Below are 18,704 nucleotides of genomic sequence, written 5' to 3'. Positions count from 1 at the left end.
CACAAACATAGTATCATGTTAGCTATCATGTTACATACACAGGAATAGTATCTATCATGTTAGCTTTCCTTAAAAGGGGACATGCATTTGTATGCATAATAATAATAATAATATCTATTGTATTGGAAAAATTACTTAGTTACATGCACAATTTCCTTTGGATAAGTTTTATCCAATTACATGCACAAGAATTAAAGCTAAGATACTAGTATCATTTAAATGAATGGTTATCTTTCATATGCTTGATAATTATTTACTTATAATTAATGCATGATCAGTGTTGTTAGAAGAAGCATTTACATATCATGTATGCACATGAATATATGTTGAAGGATCGGTTTTAAAGATTGCTTATTGGTTGATTAATGCTTTATCTAATCATGGTATCAAAGCTTGTTAACAACATCAATGACATGAAAGTATGGTGACTTGTGCAAAGGATAACTTATGTTTAACATTGTTGTAGGTAAAGGGATTGAGGAGTGTGAGCTACAAGATGGTCCATTGATAGAACAACCATGCACAAAGATATAAAGATTGAAGATTTCTCGGTAAATAATATCATGATGATTGTAATAGCTCTTAGCTAAATATATTGTATTTTAATAATATTTCCTTATAATATTTTATGGAAATGGTTAAGGGATGGGCTCCCTTATAAGACATTACGTGAAGGGTGAATACTCTCCTGACCATTTAATAATAAAATTAAATGTTTGTTGGTTTCACCATATGAGGTTTCTAGGGTATATCGATGTTCAATGATGTGATTACTTATGGTGTCAGTTTGATGATGTCGATTCCTTGCATGATGTGATGTTTATAATATCAAATATGTGATTAACTAATCTAATTAAAGGAATCATGAAAATGATGCAAGATTATGTTGGATAGTTTATGTTAATATGCTACAACAGTGGTTGTTAATGTTTATGTAACTCACTATTCTTTTACTGAAGTTACTCTATGTAATGATGAAGATTCTATATAATGGTTAATGAGGAAAATATAATAGTAATTTGAATAGTTATCCATGGGTAAATTGTTTAAAACTTTTCTAACTCCTTGCATTTTCTTGCAAGGTTACTGGGAGATGGTAGAGTCTTAATTATGTTAAATTTTCTCTAAAAATAAAAGTCTAATTATTCTTTGTACTTTTTAACTTTCATTGCACATCTAAAGAAAAAATGGATTTAAAATCATGAAAAACTTGATAATTAATTTGCGTAAATTTAACAACTCAAATTTGACATTCTAACCATTTTTTAATCAAATTTTTAATATAAATAATCTAAAAGTACAAACTTAAAAAATAAAAAGCAAAAGTTTAAATTACCTATATAATAACCACATGATAATATATAATTAATAAAGTAAGGAAAATGGATTTAGAGTCCTAGAAAACTTTAAGATAATTAATTTGTATAAATTTAATAGCTCAAGTTTGTTTATATTATCTATGATAAATAGTTGGATCTCACCACATGATAACATATAATTAGTAGAGCAAGGAGCAAGTAAAAACAATATAATTTCCAAATTATATTGTAGTGAATAAAAAAATTAAAAAATATTATAATTGCATTTAGTATATGATGCAATTAAAGTATAATAGTCATGTGTATTTTGGAATGGGATTTTCATCATTTTAATTTATTTATCAATAGTTATTAGGTGGATTGTGGGGATTTAATCTCCATAGAATATTGTAAAATATTCTTCGTAGTATACACAAATCATAGGCTTAGATTTATTTCTAAAGTAGTTATGTATTTTCTGTCTTGTTAAATGAATTCATTAATTTAAAAATAATTCATATGAACGAGTGTCATATGAAATTAGTTATGATATTTTGGGTATGTGGTATAGGAGCTGTGGTATTGTAATAAAGTCTATCTACATATTAAGAATCCTCATGATAAAATGTAGTGAATTTCCATTGTTAAGAGTATTGTTACATGTTTCTTTAAAATGTATGTATATTTAACTTATATTAATTCCTTTTATTATTAATAATAGTTACTATTATTTTAAATAAGGTTATTATTTAGTTTATTATTATTATTATTATTTTAATGATGTTTATTATGGATTAATGTCTATTGACATTTATAGTTAGTAGAGGATTAAAAAAATAATAATTACATATGTCAAATTATAGTGTAATTAATAAAAAATAGAAAATATAATAATTAAAATATAGCAAAAAAGGATGATAATTACAATGGACAAGGTTCACCTTGTAAGCTAAAGGTTATTAAGAGATGGGCTCTCTAGCCGAATATGGAAGAGATGTGTTGTAATTTCTTCTCTTGCCTTTTAAACAAAAATTAAAAATAACGTAATGTTAAAATAAAAATTACTTCCAACAGATTAATTTGACTTGGTCAAGTTACCGATGGTATTCATGTGGAATATAACCTATTTAAAGGGGTAAACTAAACCAACAAATTAATAACTATAATTATACTCATAATAATATATTTCTTAATTATAATTAATAATTAAACCACCCTAGATCTAGCTTAACTTTGGATCTACCAAGCCCCTATATGGATCAAATCTCTTGAGATTCAAACCTCTTTTAAAGTGAAAAGATATTTGATCCCTTTGTACACTTAATAGATCTGAAATTAATGTGAATCTAGACTATTATTATAAATATGAAGATATAATAACCACATGTGAAAAATGATAAAAATAAAATATTAATTACATAGTTATGGATCATTAATAACACAAAACCATTAATATATTATTGTTAACACTTATTATATAGAAAATCATTTATAAGATAAATACAATGCTTTAGTATGAAATGAATCATTTGAATCTTGAGGAAAAACCATGGTTAGATCTTTATTCCTAAAATTAATAATAAAAAAATTGAACATTGACTTCACATCATTTTCAAAATAATTTGCATACATGTTAGATAAAAATAACAAGGGGAGTTGCAGAGCAACAAGTCCTTGCCCTAGTGAAAGTAGTTGTTCATGTCTAAGTCTGAAATAACCTGCAACCAACATCATGATACCATGAAGAAATGCCACAATCATAATTCCTTTGAATGCTTTTTGTGATATTAAAGAGAGAACCATTAGCATGTCTTCATTATAAGACACATGACTATGTTCATCACAAAGTACATGAACAAACTGAAATTTGTTCTCAGACCAAGCAAGAAGTATATATCTATTCAACATGAGATGGAAATAAAAAGCTGATAAGGAATACTGGAAAGAAAATTTCCTAGCAAAAGTGGCAACTGCTCGAGAGTGTACATTAGTTGTTTCATGTTTAATGTTAGCCTAAATGTGGAAAAGTTGTCCCAATGCCACAATATTTGATTAATCATTGTTGGAAAAGGTTGGATACTTAGTAATATACTCTTTGTAAGACATAACTGGAATGAAATAAGCAACTGTATGCCTATTATTACCTCTACTCTAGATGGAGTTGAACCAACCCCAATTCATAAGATGGTTGTGAGACATGCAATGGGAAGATCTAAACCTGACAATGTATTCCTCCAAGAAGCGCGATATTTAGCTTTCAAGCTTCAATCTGTGATGGTTTAAGGAGACACTTTCTTGAGTTTGATATAATGAACTCATATAATGTTTAGACATGTTGCTCTATTCCAAATTCCAACACAAAGGAAATGATATACAAAAATCTTGACTATGAATTAAAAAATTCTGGCATTGTAATAAAAAAATATCACTTGCAACATAGCCATAAAATGGTTAAATTAAGTAATTTCAAAGGATTTTGACAATGAACTAACCATTTTAAGGAATTTCAAAGGATTTTGACAATGAACTAATGTTGATACAACTATTATAGGAGGGAAACAATTGCTGCCACATACAATGTTGCTTAAGAGGTTATAGCATGTAAACATAGATACATAATGCATTGACATAGTAGAAATGGTGTTACAACAACCACAATTTTATTAGATAAAGTGTGTGGCTGGGAGTCCATTATAAGTGAAATATTTAGCTTTTAAGCTTCAATTCATCATGGTTTAAGCTGGCACTTTATTGAGTTTGATATAGAAAACTCATATAATGCTTAGATATGTTGGTCTATTCCAAATTACAACATGGTATTTGATAGTGCAGTGCAATGAAATTTAGATACGCAGAACATGTCACAAAGGAGATATAATTTTGCATTGTAAAGCGAAAACCATCTACTCCGTTCAGTAGACAACAAGATGCAGAAGAAAAATACTGTGAAAATAACAGTAATACTACAAAACCAAAAGACCAACTATTAGGGAAATATAGTCAAGGTTTGTCTCCAACAAAAAAATATGGAGTATAGAAATACACCACTATCAAAACAGTATTTGATTGGGCTAGAAAAGTCTCACTAACTAGAGAAATGGTAGGTGGTTTGATAAATAGTATGAACCAACTTCAAAAAACTAGAAATCAAGTTATAAAAATAAAAAGATGCAGAACAAAAACTACAGTTACATTTATCCTAGACCATACCAAAATTGAGCCATCTTTAATCTTATAGCCACAATATTTGATAAAGCTTTAGTACAAAGCTATCAGTTATAACACTCATAGGTAAAACAATGGGCACATAACTCTATTACATTAGTATAATAATGGTGATAAGACTCATATCATATTGGAATGGTGTTAATAGTACAATTAAAGGTTCATAGTAATATTATCTATATACAAGGAAAACAACACTCATGAGCTTGTTTATAATACTCTATCCATGCTTAGTTATGGTATTACTATTGTTCATGTTAAAGCTAATAAGGTATAAGGAATAAGACAAGGATTAAGCTTTCTCGAGTATCATACTAACAGTGAAATCTCAACACTAAGGTATCAGATTCTCCATAATAAAAGCTTTCTCACACTTATAGATATGGGATTACTACTAGTTAAGTAAGCATCTTATAAGGTAATTTATTGTATTCAAATCAATGGTAATCGAACTAGTAGCCCCATATTACACTCTATCAATAGAGCTTAAGAGTGATGTACAAACATTGAATATGCGTTAGTCTATTAGCTTATAACACCTTTTGTACAAGTTATCATCATGTTCAGAGCTATCATGCTTTGTTGACACTATAATGGGAATACAAGGGACAAGATAGGAAGAGTATTGAGATTGTATCACATTAGATCTATTCAGCTTGATATCATGTACTTTGTAAGCTTGCATTAGATTACTCATATCAATGGGATTCAATCATAACATGAACAAGATAAGGATAAGTAAACTACTTTTTGACACATACACTTTTTTGTTATTGTACTAGTTACTCATATCTCTATAGTATAAGTTGTATTACACTTATATCCATCGTATAGAGAAAGCTCCCTATAATATGTATGATCTTATTCATATTCCATAACCTATTATGTATCCATATACATATCAACTTACATAGTACTAAGCTCTCTATAATACAAGTAGTTACACAATCAATGAAGCTTACTACTTCTTACGTATTCACAAGGATGCATAGTAAAGAAAGGTGAAAAATGATAGTAGGCAAGGTAGAAGGCTAAGTCAGGAGGATATAAAAAACAAATCATAGTCCTGATTATTGAATGACTTAAGTAATTCTGAATTGAAATATCAATTTCAATATATTTAAAAATAAGTAGACAACAAGATACTGAAGACAAATACAATAAATATTAAAACAAAAAAAGTAGTCTCTACTCACAATATTACCCAGAAAACCAAAAGTGGCACTTAGGATGCACAAAATAACTCTTGGGGTATAACAAGATAAATTATTGAAAATTAATCCTACAAAATATTCATAGTACACTCACATTTCTTTGCCAACTCTTCAATCATTGTAGTTGGAAGTAGGTGCTCATTTTACAGAGATTGCTACGATACTAGCAATTTTGGTTTTCCTTCTTCAAGATAAGGATGGAGATCAAAAATATGTGCTGGCATAAATTCATTCTGGGTTAGTATCCCAACAATTGGAGCTCTTTGCAAAAGCAATAAAATAAGAGTGAGAACCACCACAAAATATCCAAACGTGGAATAAGTTTGATAGAGTTATAGTTTATGAATTCAAACCCAAAGAAGGCAATGATGCTCAATGTGTGACAGTGTGGATGCCTTACATATTTTTCATTACACTAACAAATGGTCTTACTGTAAAAGATGGCTAAATTATGTGAAAGCATTTGATACTGTCAACAAAAATGATGAGTGATCGAGACTACAAAATTTCAAGGTAATTCTGTCTGTGAACACTTGCCCTTGCTTCTTTAGGAACCACACAAAGATGCCTCAAGGCTACTTGATGGAAAAAGGAAAATTCATTTGCCAATGACAAGGTCTCCACAACGGTGTATGGTGAGCTATTGCATAATGAATGTAAATCAATATACATTTCATATTACTTTGCACTTATGTTTATGTCCTCAATCTTGAGATTTCGTGAACCTCATTTTTCAAAGTCACAAGAATAATTTTTTTTTCTTTATGTCTGCAGAAACAACAGTCTATGAAAGATGAAACTCTTTCCTCTTCAGCAAAACCAACAAACATGACCTAAGGGTAAGGCCACACAAGACTAGTTTTTTTATAGAGGTCCATCTATGACTAGGAAGCCATTGTGTTTAGTATTCATCAAAATCTGTATTATTTCCAACTTTATTGATTCCATAAAAGATTAACACTGGACCTGTAACAACATCACTAACAGTTAGGTTTCTCAATAGGGTTTAGGACGTCCTTCGAGGAATGGAAGCCTCTTCAAGTGCACAATTGCATTATACACATTGACGTTGAAGCAATCAGCTATTGTCTTCGATATTAACAAAACCAACATAATAAAAGGAAACAATGATAACTTATTTGTTATCTTCAAAAGGATGACACACAATGAAACTTACATCCTCATTGAGCCCCCAAGCAAAGAGGTTGCACTAAGCACAACATAAAGACCCCCATCAATTCCTGTGAAGGATGCAATCCACTCCCCAACAGAATGACCATATGCATATCTTATCAAAATTATTGGTATGAACAGACCTGATGGAAGGACAAGTCCATATGCGACCAGCCCTAATCTAAAAATTGTAACAAAGTAAAGCATGGGCAATGATTGACGTAACTCCTTTCTTGTGGCAGAGTTGCAGATGCTTTTAACAATAACATCATTTGTGTTGAAAATCAAGCTTGCAAAGTCATTGTAGTAACCCTTTGGACAATGGAATCGCTTGAAGTTTCCTTTTCTACCAGTGTTAGGACATTTTTCATTGAACATCGCCCCTGTAGGACAAGGTGTGCATTTTGCAAGCCAAGGAAGTCCAAAAATGCAACAAGATGTAAAGATGGAGACAACACGGGCAAGAAGCATTTTGGATAAAGGTCCCTTCCTGTATCAATAACACATACCCATGCCATTCATGAAAAATTTGTGCACAAACTCCACATATTTTTAAAAATTAAAATATGGTCTAATACTTCAAAACGATAACAATATCTAAATATACATATTGATTGACAATGGTTTAGCCAAGTTACATAATGTCATGCTACCAACACCTCAACATCCTCTTAAGCCTTTTGTCTTTTGGTGTAATGCATGAAGAGATGTATACAAAGATTCTTAATCATTGATTGACAAGTTAATTAAATATAAATCCTTGTGGGCCCATGATTTTAGCACTTGTTTATCTTTCCATAACCCAACATGCAGGATGGAAAACACACACACACAAAAAAAAAAAATCTATTACCATGGCACCTCTAGTTACTCTGCAACAAGGACAAATTCAAAAATTGTTGTTTGAGGAGGAAGGATTTATTGAAGCCATAGTAGGCAGTTCCTCCTCTTCTTTGCTCCAAGGAAAAGGAATGCATAACATTATATTAATAGGTCAATTGTGTTATTTCCATGGTTGTACAACTCTGAAAAAATATCACTCTCATCATGGATCCGCTCCCACTACTTACCCTTTAGCTCTTGGTCCTAAAAATTCACACATAGACTCAACAATGAAGCTTTCAACCATCATCTCTACAGTAGAAAACACACAGGTGTCCCCTCCAAGCTATCTATCAACCCCATACCCCACCTTATAAACAATATCTATGGCCTCTTGGGATGCCACCATCTCATCTATGCATATATAATCAAATCTGCCTGCGAGGGAAGATATTGAAGGTCAAACCTGGCTGAGTTAGGAGGAGTATAGAAGGAATGGAAATCCGTTAATAAAAGATAGTGTTACTACCCCGTCCAACCATACCAACAAGCAATCCTAGCTAGTTGTACCATGCCTTTATATATGGAAATTTCAAGACCAAATTGTGGCTTATGCGGTAACGGAAAAAAGGAAGTAGGGTACCGGGCTTATAAACTTTCACCAGCTTACTGAATTGATCCAGTCGAAGTACGTGCACCACCAGCAATAGAGCCAACACTAGCAGCAAATGAAAATAAGACATATATAGCGAAGAGTAATCTACCTATCAATTGAGTACCTATCAACTGGGTCTCGAAAATAAATAGGTAGGGGCCATTTTGGAATAAGTACTTGCTTTTAAATAGGAATTCTATTTGCGAATGAAGAATTTTAAACTATTGTTGCGGCTGCTGACTTGAATGCTACTAGTGTAAAGAGATTTGTTTCTTGCCCGACATCTCTTCTTGACAATAAGTAAGGCCAATTGGTTTCCTATCGTCCTTGGTGATTCTGTGTTGAAATTGTTGCTGCTCATTACCCCGAATAACCAACACAAATCTACTTACATACTTCGGTCGAGTACAGGGGTTACTTTGAATGAAAATATCGATAAATACAAATGTTCAAAGTGTTAACCCCCACTCTTTGCTTCTCTAGTTAGCTCCTCTTTGGCCTTTTGACACCCATGCCAAGTTTTTATCGTAGGCCTAGGAGCCCCATTAGCCTTGCCATGACTGTGAGTTTTAACTCGCATGATTCTCTCTCCTTCTCTTCATGTTAATTCCTAGTGGGCTCCCATTATTCTGTTTGATTTTCATTTTCATTGCTTCTTGCTGCTTGCTCACTTGTGCCTAGTGCTCTGTTGCATTTTTCTTCCTTATTCTTAAGACCATTGCATTCACCCTCATTGCTTGCCATTGGAATCAGTTTATTATGGCTCTGAACTCTTAGAAAGTATAGCTTCTTTATGCCATACATGATGTTTTATGTTCGAAACAAGATATTGTCGCAGTGAACAGGGCCAGATTTACAGAACAAATGAAACCTTTATTGTGCTCTCACTTGCTCTTACAAAACTTCTAGCTCTTCCCTTCCATCACAATTTTATGTAGAAGTAGCTCTGCCCTTCCATCACAATTTTCTGCATAAGCAAACATCTGCAGAAGAAAACGAAAGCAACATTGTAACACCTCTTGTTCTGTAAGCCATCAAAACATCATGCATGCACCCACGACCTGTAATGCAGTTCCACTGCAGCAACATACCACCACCTAATTTACCTGGCAACTCCAACCACCTTAAAGACTTTAGCTTTGGAATTATAATAACAAACCATATCATTTAATAGTCTCAAATTGATGTTAGCATTAGTTCAGGACTTTGAAATATTCCAAAAAATGAAGAGCACAATCAGATAATAATATATAGTTTAGCCTATCCACCTTGGGAAGAGGCCAAATAAGATGTTGAAATCCAATGTCAAAGGGATCAAGCACATGGCAATGAAATACGAGGATAAAACACTCACATAAATCAATACAAACTAATGTAAAGAACACCATTCTGATTACTATAGTCCCATGCCAGATGACAGGGACTAATCAAGAAATTAAACATAAAATATTGACTTGTTGTGATCATTTTAATATGATATATTATGTGTAAGATGTAAAAACTTGTTTTTTAATTTTGTTAGAATTAGGATAAGAAAATATTTTCAAGCATGTAATCATGTATCAATGTAAATGTATAAAGGACCAATACATACAATTCTATATAATGTTTAAGGTTCTAAGAAGACAACAAAGGTTTTAAGAAGACAACAAAGTGATGCTTTAGTTTTGGTCACCTTTAATTTTTATTGGAGATTTACTGCCCTCTAAATGTCGTCAACTCATGCTTTTGGCGATATAAATAACTAGTAAGATGGTTTGTCTAGTGGAGAAAGATAGTTGGTCTAATGGAGAAATTAAAACTTAAGTATTTTGTGTTTGTAGGTTTATGAAGATAAATTTGTAGGTTTCATCATAGGCATCAATGCATGTAAAGTGAGGATAAGATAAAAAGTTCATTTTTTTAGTATATTTGAAGCCAATGGCTCCTTGGTGGTGTAGTAGTGTGATTAAATTGGTGATGGCAATAACCAAGTTTGTGTGGTTATGTGAAGCCAATGTCTCCTTGGTGGTGTAGTAGTGTGATTAAACTGGTGATGGCTCCAAAGGAGTTGTGTGCAACAAGATGCAGTAGCCACATATTCTGCTTCTGCTGTAGATAATGAATTTGAACTTTGTTTCTTGCTGAGCCAAGATACTAATTTGGAAGCCATAAAGAATGCACCACCACTAGTGCTTTTTCTATCATCCACGCTTCCTGCCCAATCTGCATCTGCGTATGCGTGAAGTGTGATATCTGTATCTCTAGGATACCATAAGCCATAGTTTTGTGTTCCTTGAAGATATTTGAAAATCCTTTTAACCGCCTGGAGGTGTGCTTCTTTTGGATTTGCCTGGAATCTTCCAACTATTCCCACTGCATGCATGATGTCTGGTCGGGTACCTGTTAGATAGAGCAAACTACCAATCATGGATCTATAGGTTGGTTGATGTATTGCTGCTGAATCATCATTTGCGCTGAGGCTGCATCCTGTTACCATAGGGGTACATACTGGTTTTGAATCTTCCATGCCATATTTCTTCAAGATATGCTTGAGGTACTTGGTTTGTGATAGAAAGATACCGTCTTTGTTTTGTTATACTTGTAAACCAAGAAAATATGTGAGCTCACCAAGCAAGGACATTTCAAATTCTTTCTGCATCACCAACGCAAAGTTTTGACTCATGGCTTCTTCATTACTACCAAAGATGATATCATCAACATACACAACAAGTATTAGCAATTTATCATTATCAATTTTTATATATAGATTGCTATCTGCTGATCCTTTTGAAAAACCTTGTTGATGGAGGTATTTGTCCAGACGATAATACCAAGCCCTTGGAGCCTGTTTAAGACCATAGAGTGCCTTCTTAAGTCTGCATACAAGTTTTGGATCATTTCCAAGGATGAATCCATCCGGTTGCTCAATATACAATTCTTCTTCTAAGTCTCCATTTAAAAAGGTAGATTTCACATCCATTTGATATACTTTGAACTTCTGAAAGCTAGAAAGAGCAAGGAACATTCTTATGGCTTCAAGTCTAGTAACTGGTGCAAAGGTTTCTTCAAAGTCTATACCTTCTTGTTGAGCATACCCTTTACAAACAAGTCTGGCCTTGTTTCTAATAACATCTCCATTTTTGTTCAGCGTGTTTTTGAATATCCATTTGGTCCCTATGACATTCTTGTCATTAGGTCTAGGAACCAATTCCCCAGTGTTATTCTTTTCAATCTACTCAAGTTCTTCATTCATGGCTTTGACCCAACATTCATCTTTGCATGCTTCTCTTACATTTTGTGGTTCAACGAAGGAAAGCAATGCTAGATAGCTTGAAGCTTCTGTTATAGTTCTTCTTGTTTGAACACCTGCCTCTTTCTACCCCAAAATCTGAGTTTCTGGATGATTCTTCTGTACATACATAGATGGAGTCTTTTCTTCTATTCTTATCTGTTCTTTTGGTGCCTCATAAGTCCTCTTCGTCTTCAAAATCTTCGGTTTTTATCTATTTTGAATTGTCGCCTTCTTCATCAACCACCTCATCAATACTTGCAACAATTTTTCCAAGTCTTTTATTGTAACACTTGTATCCTTTACTCCGAGAAGAGTAACCAAGGAGAATGCCTTCATCTGCTCTAGGTTCAAACTTGCCAAGATTTTAATTAGTCCTTTTGATGTAACATTTGCTTCCAAAAACCTTGAAGTATTTTACCATAGGAGTCTTACCATACCAAAGTTCATGAGGAGTTTGAGTGCTATTTACTCGAACGTTTGTTTTGTTGAGAATAGTAACAACAGAAAATGCAGCTTCACTCCAGAAAGTTGCAAGAGTTCCAGATCCATCAAGCATAGCATGAGCCATTTGTTGAACTGTTTTGTTCATCCTTTCCACTACTCCATTTTGCTGAGGAGTCCCTGCAGTAGAGAATTCCCTTCTTATTCCATGTTCTTCACAAAAGTCGAAAAATTCATCTGAGGTAAATTCCCCTCCTCGATTAGACCTGAGGCATTTGATTTTGCGATCTGATTCATTTTCAACCAAGGCTTTGAAAGCTTTGAACTTTTCAAAAGCTTTGTCTTTATGCTTCAGAAGTCCTATCCAACACATCCTAGAAAAGTCGTCAATGAACAATACAAAGTTTTCTTCTCCTCGAGGTGACTTTTTCCTTGATGGACCACATAAATCAGTATGGACAAGTTCAAGTGGCTTACTAGCTTATCCTTCCTTCTCAGGGAAATTAGTTCTGGTTTGCTTACCAAACTGACATGATTTTCATATTGTATTGTATGGAATTTTGATGTCTGGGAGATCACGAACCGCCTGATATTTGCTTGCTTTCCTTATCTGAGAGAAACTTAGATGCCCAAATCTTCTGTGCCATAACTAGTGTTCATCATTCTTGCGTAGATAGCATTGTCGTTGTCCTCGCTTGAGTATGTATAAATTATTTGGAGTTCTTATGCCTTTGATCACTGTTTCTCCTGTATCAAGCTCACGAACAATACATCCATTTGATCGAAATATTACCTCATTTCCTTGATCACACATTTGGCTAACACTCAATAGATTATGCTTTAAGCCATCAACATACATAACATTTCCAACTTTGACTTTTTCTTTCAAAAGAACAGAACCTTTACCTTTTATGAGTGCAGGTGTGTCATTTCCGAATGAGACCTTCCTTTCCTTTTCTAAGGCACTATATGACTAAAGTTTTTCTTTATCACCTGTCATATGTTTCGAACATCCACTGTCGATGTACCACTGATTTTCTTGTCCTTTTGCATATAAGGCTATACCACATCTTTCTGGTTGCGGTTCTTTCTTTCTCCATGTTTTGGGACCCAATGAAGGTTTCTCCTTTTGAGATGTTTGCCAAAACTTACTCCTGCATTCAGAATCTTCATGACCAAAGTTGTTACAAATAGAGCATTCTATTTCATTTTCAAGAGTAGAAAATTTATTGTAGGTCCTCTTCATGATCCCAGTCACACTCCTTTGATTTCGTGATTCTCGAGTCATGATGGTCTTATGACATGAAAAACATTGGCCATTAAAGAAATTCCTGCGATTATCAAATCTACCATCCAGGGGATTGTAGTTTCCATTAACATTCATTCTTGAGGCAAATTGAGAATGATTTACCTGTGGTTGGTTGTAGATTCTGTTCATCCTTGAAGTAGATTGACCCTTATTTACTTGGCGATCTATTTTATGCCTTTGCTGACGATTGTCAACCTGTTCACTTCTCCTTGCTGCATCAAGATAACTTTTGGAGGTGGATGGCTTATGTGCTTGAGATGCTTCTTCAGTATATCCAAGACCTGTCTTGATTAGAGGAGAACGTTGCACTTTGATAATCTCATCTAAAGTTTCAGATCCTTTAGAAAATCTAAGATTAAGAACTTTTGTTTTCTCAATATCTTTTCTAAGTCCCACAATTTCACATTCTAACTTTTTATTGTGTTTTTCCCTTTTAGCAAGTTGGAATGTCAAAGTATCTATGATCATATTCTTTTCTTCTAAACAAATTTTAAGTTTAGAAATTTCTTCATAGAGATCATCTTCATCTATAGCATCCAAGAAATCATCATCTTCAAAAGCCATCAAAAGTCTATAATCATTACCATGTTCATCTTCATCACTATTTGAAATTCCATCGCTGTCTTCATGTGTATAATAACTCTTCCTACTTACATTCTGTTTTCTGTTCCATTTAACTGGTTCCTTACCTTTATCAAGCTTATCTTTATGAGGACATTTGGCTGCATAGTGACCGACTCTCCCACAAGCAAAACATTTGAAAGGTAGCTTACCTCTGAATCTTCCAGAACCTCGTTGAAGGTTCTTGACAAAGTTTGATTCTTCCTCTTCTTCTGATGTATGCCCTGACTCATTGTATTCTCCTTTTCTTGAAGCTTTGAATGTGGCTTCTCTCATGTCTGGTGGTCCCCCTTTTCTCATTTCGAAAGCAGTTAGGATTCCATGCAGTTGTGACATAGTAATACTCTGAAGATTCTGCTTTTCTTCTATGGAAGAACTTTGTCAACTAAAGTAACTTCTTTTATTTCTTCACCCAAGTTTTTCATGCGATTAACAATCTCATCTATACGTAAGAAATAATTAGCCACACTTTCATCATTGTGCATTCTGAGAGTTTCATATTGAATTCTGAGAGATTGCAGTTTTGCACATTTTACCTGATCATCTCCTTCATAGCTTAGAATGATATTGTCCCATATTTCTTTTGCGGTTTTGAGCTGCATAACCTTGACGAATTTTGATTGAGATAGACTCCCCAATAGAGTATTGACAGCCTTTGAGTTTGTTTCATACTGCTTTTTACCGACTGTATCTGTAGGAGTTGCTGATGGGAATGTGTATCCTCCTTCCACGATATCCCAAACTTCTGCACCAAGAGATTGAAGATAGGTTGTGGTTCTTACCTTCCAATAGACGAAGTTGCTCCCATCAAAGATTGGTGGCCTAATGGATGCCTCCTTTTCGTAGTTGCTCATGATGATAGATCTTCCTTCAAGCGATCAAGCTTCTTCTGAAGGACCTGCTCTGATACCAATTGTTGGAAATAATACTGAGAGGGGGGGTGAATCAGTATTATCAAGTCAAATAATTTTTCATTTTCAAACTTAGATATATGCTACTTCAGATATGGAAACCAGCGTATACACGCAACTGTGTCTACAACAACTAGCGTATATTCAGTAAACTTAAGATTTAATTAATCTATTTGATCTTTAATCAGTGCATCTGAACTTCATTAACCATAAGGATAGTAAACAGGTGCAGTAAACAAAACAGATCATCACACATATGAACACAAGATATAAGGTGGAAACCTAATGTGGGTGAAAACCACCTGTTACAATGCTTCTCTATCTTCTTGTTAATAAGAAACTTCTTTTTAGAATATTTCTTTACTGGTGTAGTCTTATACCAGTACGCAGGCTTCTACCTGCAGAAGGCTACAACCTTCTCTCGTTCTCCAGCTTCTCCTGGAAGGGAGCTACAACCCCCTTAGCTCTTGTATTAGTTGATGTACTAGTACGTAGGTGTTGTCCTACAGAAGGCTACAACCTTCTCTTTTCAATCAGGGACCACATTTCATAAATTTTCAGACCAGATCCATCATCAATCAATCCTCAAATGTATCTGCATCAACCAATCTCCTTTGCACTAAACAAAACTGAATCAAACAATCACTTCTCTAAAAGTTGTAACCAGAATACAGTAACAGTAACCAAAAACCAATCCTGAACCCAGAACACTACAACAATAAACAGAAGTAGTTAAAACATATTTTATGAGACGTACGCTACTTCAATAAGCAGAACCTGCGTGCATACACTGTTTTATTAAGGCCAACCTGTGTATACGCTATTTTGAATTACCTAACCAGCGTGTATACGCGCTTTTGCTATGTTGAACCTGCGTATGGATCTATAAAAGATAATCTACCCTTTTCAATTATTTAGACATCAGTTATACCCAGATTATCAGATTTACAGATCAAGTCATGTGCCAAATATAACAGATCAAAATTACACAAAGATACTTCTCTTCCAACCTTGAGATCTTGACCCATCAATAAAGCTTATCCCTCTTCTAGCACTCAGGTTCCTCCTTGATTCAGATCCAGCTATGCACCATAACCCAATGACCAGTATTCTAGATCTTGCTCTTCATAAGATATTCAATGCTTGAGTGAATGCCTTTGCCTAATGATCTCCTTCCCCTTTTATAGTCTTAGGCCTTACTCAATACCATGGTCTAAAACCACTTAGAACCAATACTTGGGACCCAATACCTAGGTTCAACACTTCGGACGGAATACCATGGTCCAAAAACCATAGGTCCAAATACCAGGGACTAGATACCATGGACTAAAAACAAGTTTTCCCACATGTACACGCTTTTCCTTGCATGAAAGTGCGTGCATATGCATACGCGCCTTTTGATCGGTGATCCCGCGTGTATACGCGCCTTGGTTAAGTGGAACCTGTGTATATCTCTTTTTCCTTTATTCTGAGAGCCTGAACTGTGATCTGTCATCTGAGTGAGTTGCCATCAAGGACAACACCTGTGTCATAGTGCCAAACCTGTGTCATAATGCCTACAGTCTATTTTAAATCAATTTCTAACATGATCGACCAATGGTCTGAGCCCATACACATCAGGATAAAAGTTTTGATAAACAAATCTTTTTGAATAATATTTTCTAATAGCAAAAACCTGACTAGTCAACTAACAATCTGATTGGAATAAAATCCATTATATGTGGGAATATCTACTAAGAAAAGAGAATCCATAATTTCATCAAAAGACACAGAGATAGGGTCGATTTTTCCTACACCACCCTTTTTATCTTTGGGTGATCGGATGATATTGAAGTCACCATCGACAACCCAATAAGAATTACCTATAATTTTTTTAGTCTCTTGTAAATGCTTTACAAAAATCCTTTTCTCAGCAAGGGTTGAGAGTCCATAAACTATTGAAAGAAACACATTTTCCTTTGTTCCTACACATCAAAATTTTCTTGTTAAGATTCTGGAGGAGCCGAACCTGTCTTCAAAAAACACTAGTTAAGGATTCCACCAAACTGAAATCCCTCCTACATTTCTCTGGGCTACCAGTGACATATGCTAACACCCTTTCCAACAAAACCTAGTTATGTTGGTCATTTTTCCTTATTTCAATTTTGTTTCCTATAAAATTTCTATTTTTGATTTTTCCTTTTTGATTTGATATCGCAGATAATGTTGTTTACCCCTTCTATTTAGCCCTCTTGTGTTCCAAGAAAGTATTTTCATGGAGACCATAGAGAAACTTTACAAACCCTTATTTGGGATAGTGACTACCTATTCAGCACTAGTCTGGGTGAGCCTCATATGTTGTCTTGCTTCTCTCTTAGGTTTGGTAATCTTCTGCTTTTGTTCATTAGTTAATTCTTTTGATAGGATTTCTTTCCCCTTGTCCTTGAAATCCTGAAAAAGATTAAGAAATTGGATCTCTTAGAAGATTGTGTTTCTTAGATTTCCACTGTAGATGGGTTTGTGAGTATCTTTCCTTCTCCTCTTTGGGAAGATCAAACAAGTCCCTCACAGCACATTCATTGACCATCATAACTATTTTTTTTCTCTTCTTTCGATAGTTCTGATATCTAATGATCTATCAGTGGGACCACTTCCTCAAATCCCGACAGATCAAGAAGGACAAATTTTGTATGTGTGTCTTCTTCTTCATCCAATTTTCTCTTCAAGGCCTCCTTCTCAATGGTATACTCCAGTGGAACAATATCCATTTTTGTCGTCTCAGTGTCCTAGTTGTCATCCTCCATCGATTCTAACACAAAATAGGGGTTCTTTCGCTCAGAGCCCCATGTATTTGCAGATGATTTATTCCTTGTAGTTCATCGTCGATTTTTCACTTGGGCGAACCCCTTAGTAGACGAGGGGCCCATTAAGTTCTGTTCTTTCTTCTTCAGAAGGACATTCACTAAAGGTATGACCTTGTTCGTGACAAAGTCGACATCGAAAAGGGACATGCTCATAGTCTAGTGTTTGGCTCCAAATCTCACCTTAATACTCCAATTCGATGGATTCTGGTAGCATTTGGGAGATGTTCATGTACACACAAAGCTGGGTTTATGACATATTCCTCCCTTTCTAAGTCACTTCTGATAACTTAACAAAACGACCCAGAACCTAACCTATGCCCTCAAAGATTTTTAGTAACGCCATATTGGCATTGTGGTGAAATCTTCATGATCGGGTTTGAAGCAAGCTTCCCAATGCTTGATGTAAAAACCCACATTATTAAGAAAATAGCCCCCCTTTCAAAAATGTGTTCCTTATCTTCCAAATTTGAAAAAATGATAATGAAGAAGCCTTTTGGGCCTATCTGCAAATCAACCTCTCCCTTTTGGGCCTATCCATTGTTCATTCTCCTTCTCTATCAGTGAGATACCTATAAACTTGCACATGAAAGCATGATCTCTCACTTTCTTTCTCTGGTTCTCTAGAAAGTTTTTCGGAATTGTAAACTTTGGATTCTATGGGGCTTTAGGTACGCATCATCGTCGCAACCCTTTCTTCCATACATCACCCATCACGAGTGGGAGTGGAGATCCTAACGAATCCCCTCCAACTTCAGTCCTCATTTTCTCTTCAGATTATTTTCCTATAAAACATTGCGGAAGGAGGGGGTAGCCCCTCCCATCTTTGTGTTCATTGCTTAGAGGAGAAAACCTCTCCCAGGAAAACCCTGACTACCAAATTCAGCAATATATGTAAACATAACAAAAAGGATGTATTAT

This window comes from Pinus tabuliformis, chromosome 3_2 (genome assembly GCF_031772625.1).
Source record: "Pinus tabuliformis cultivar Carrire ecotype Pingquan chromosome 3_2, CPIR1, whole genome shotgun sequence".
Classification (NCBI taxonomy): Eukaryota; Viridiplantae; Streptophyta; class Pinopsida; order Pinales; family Pinaceae; genus Pinus; species Pinus tabuliformis.
Note: the sequence above shows the minus strand (reverse complement) of the source record.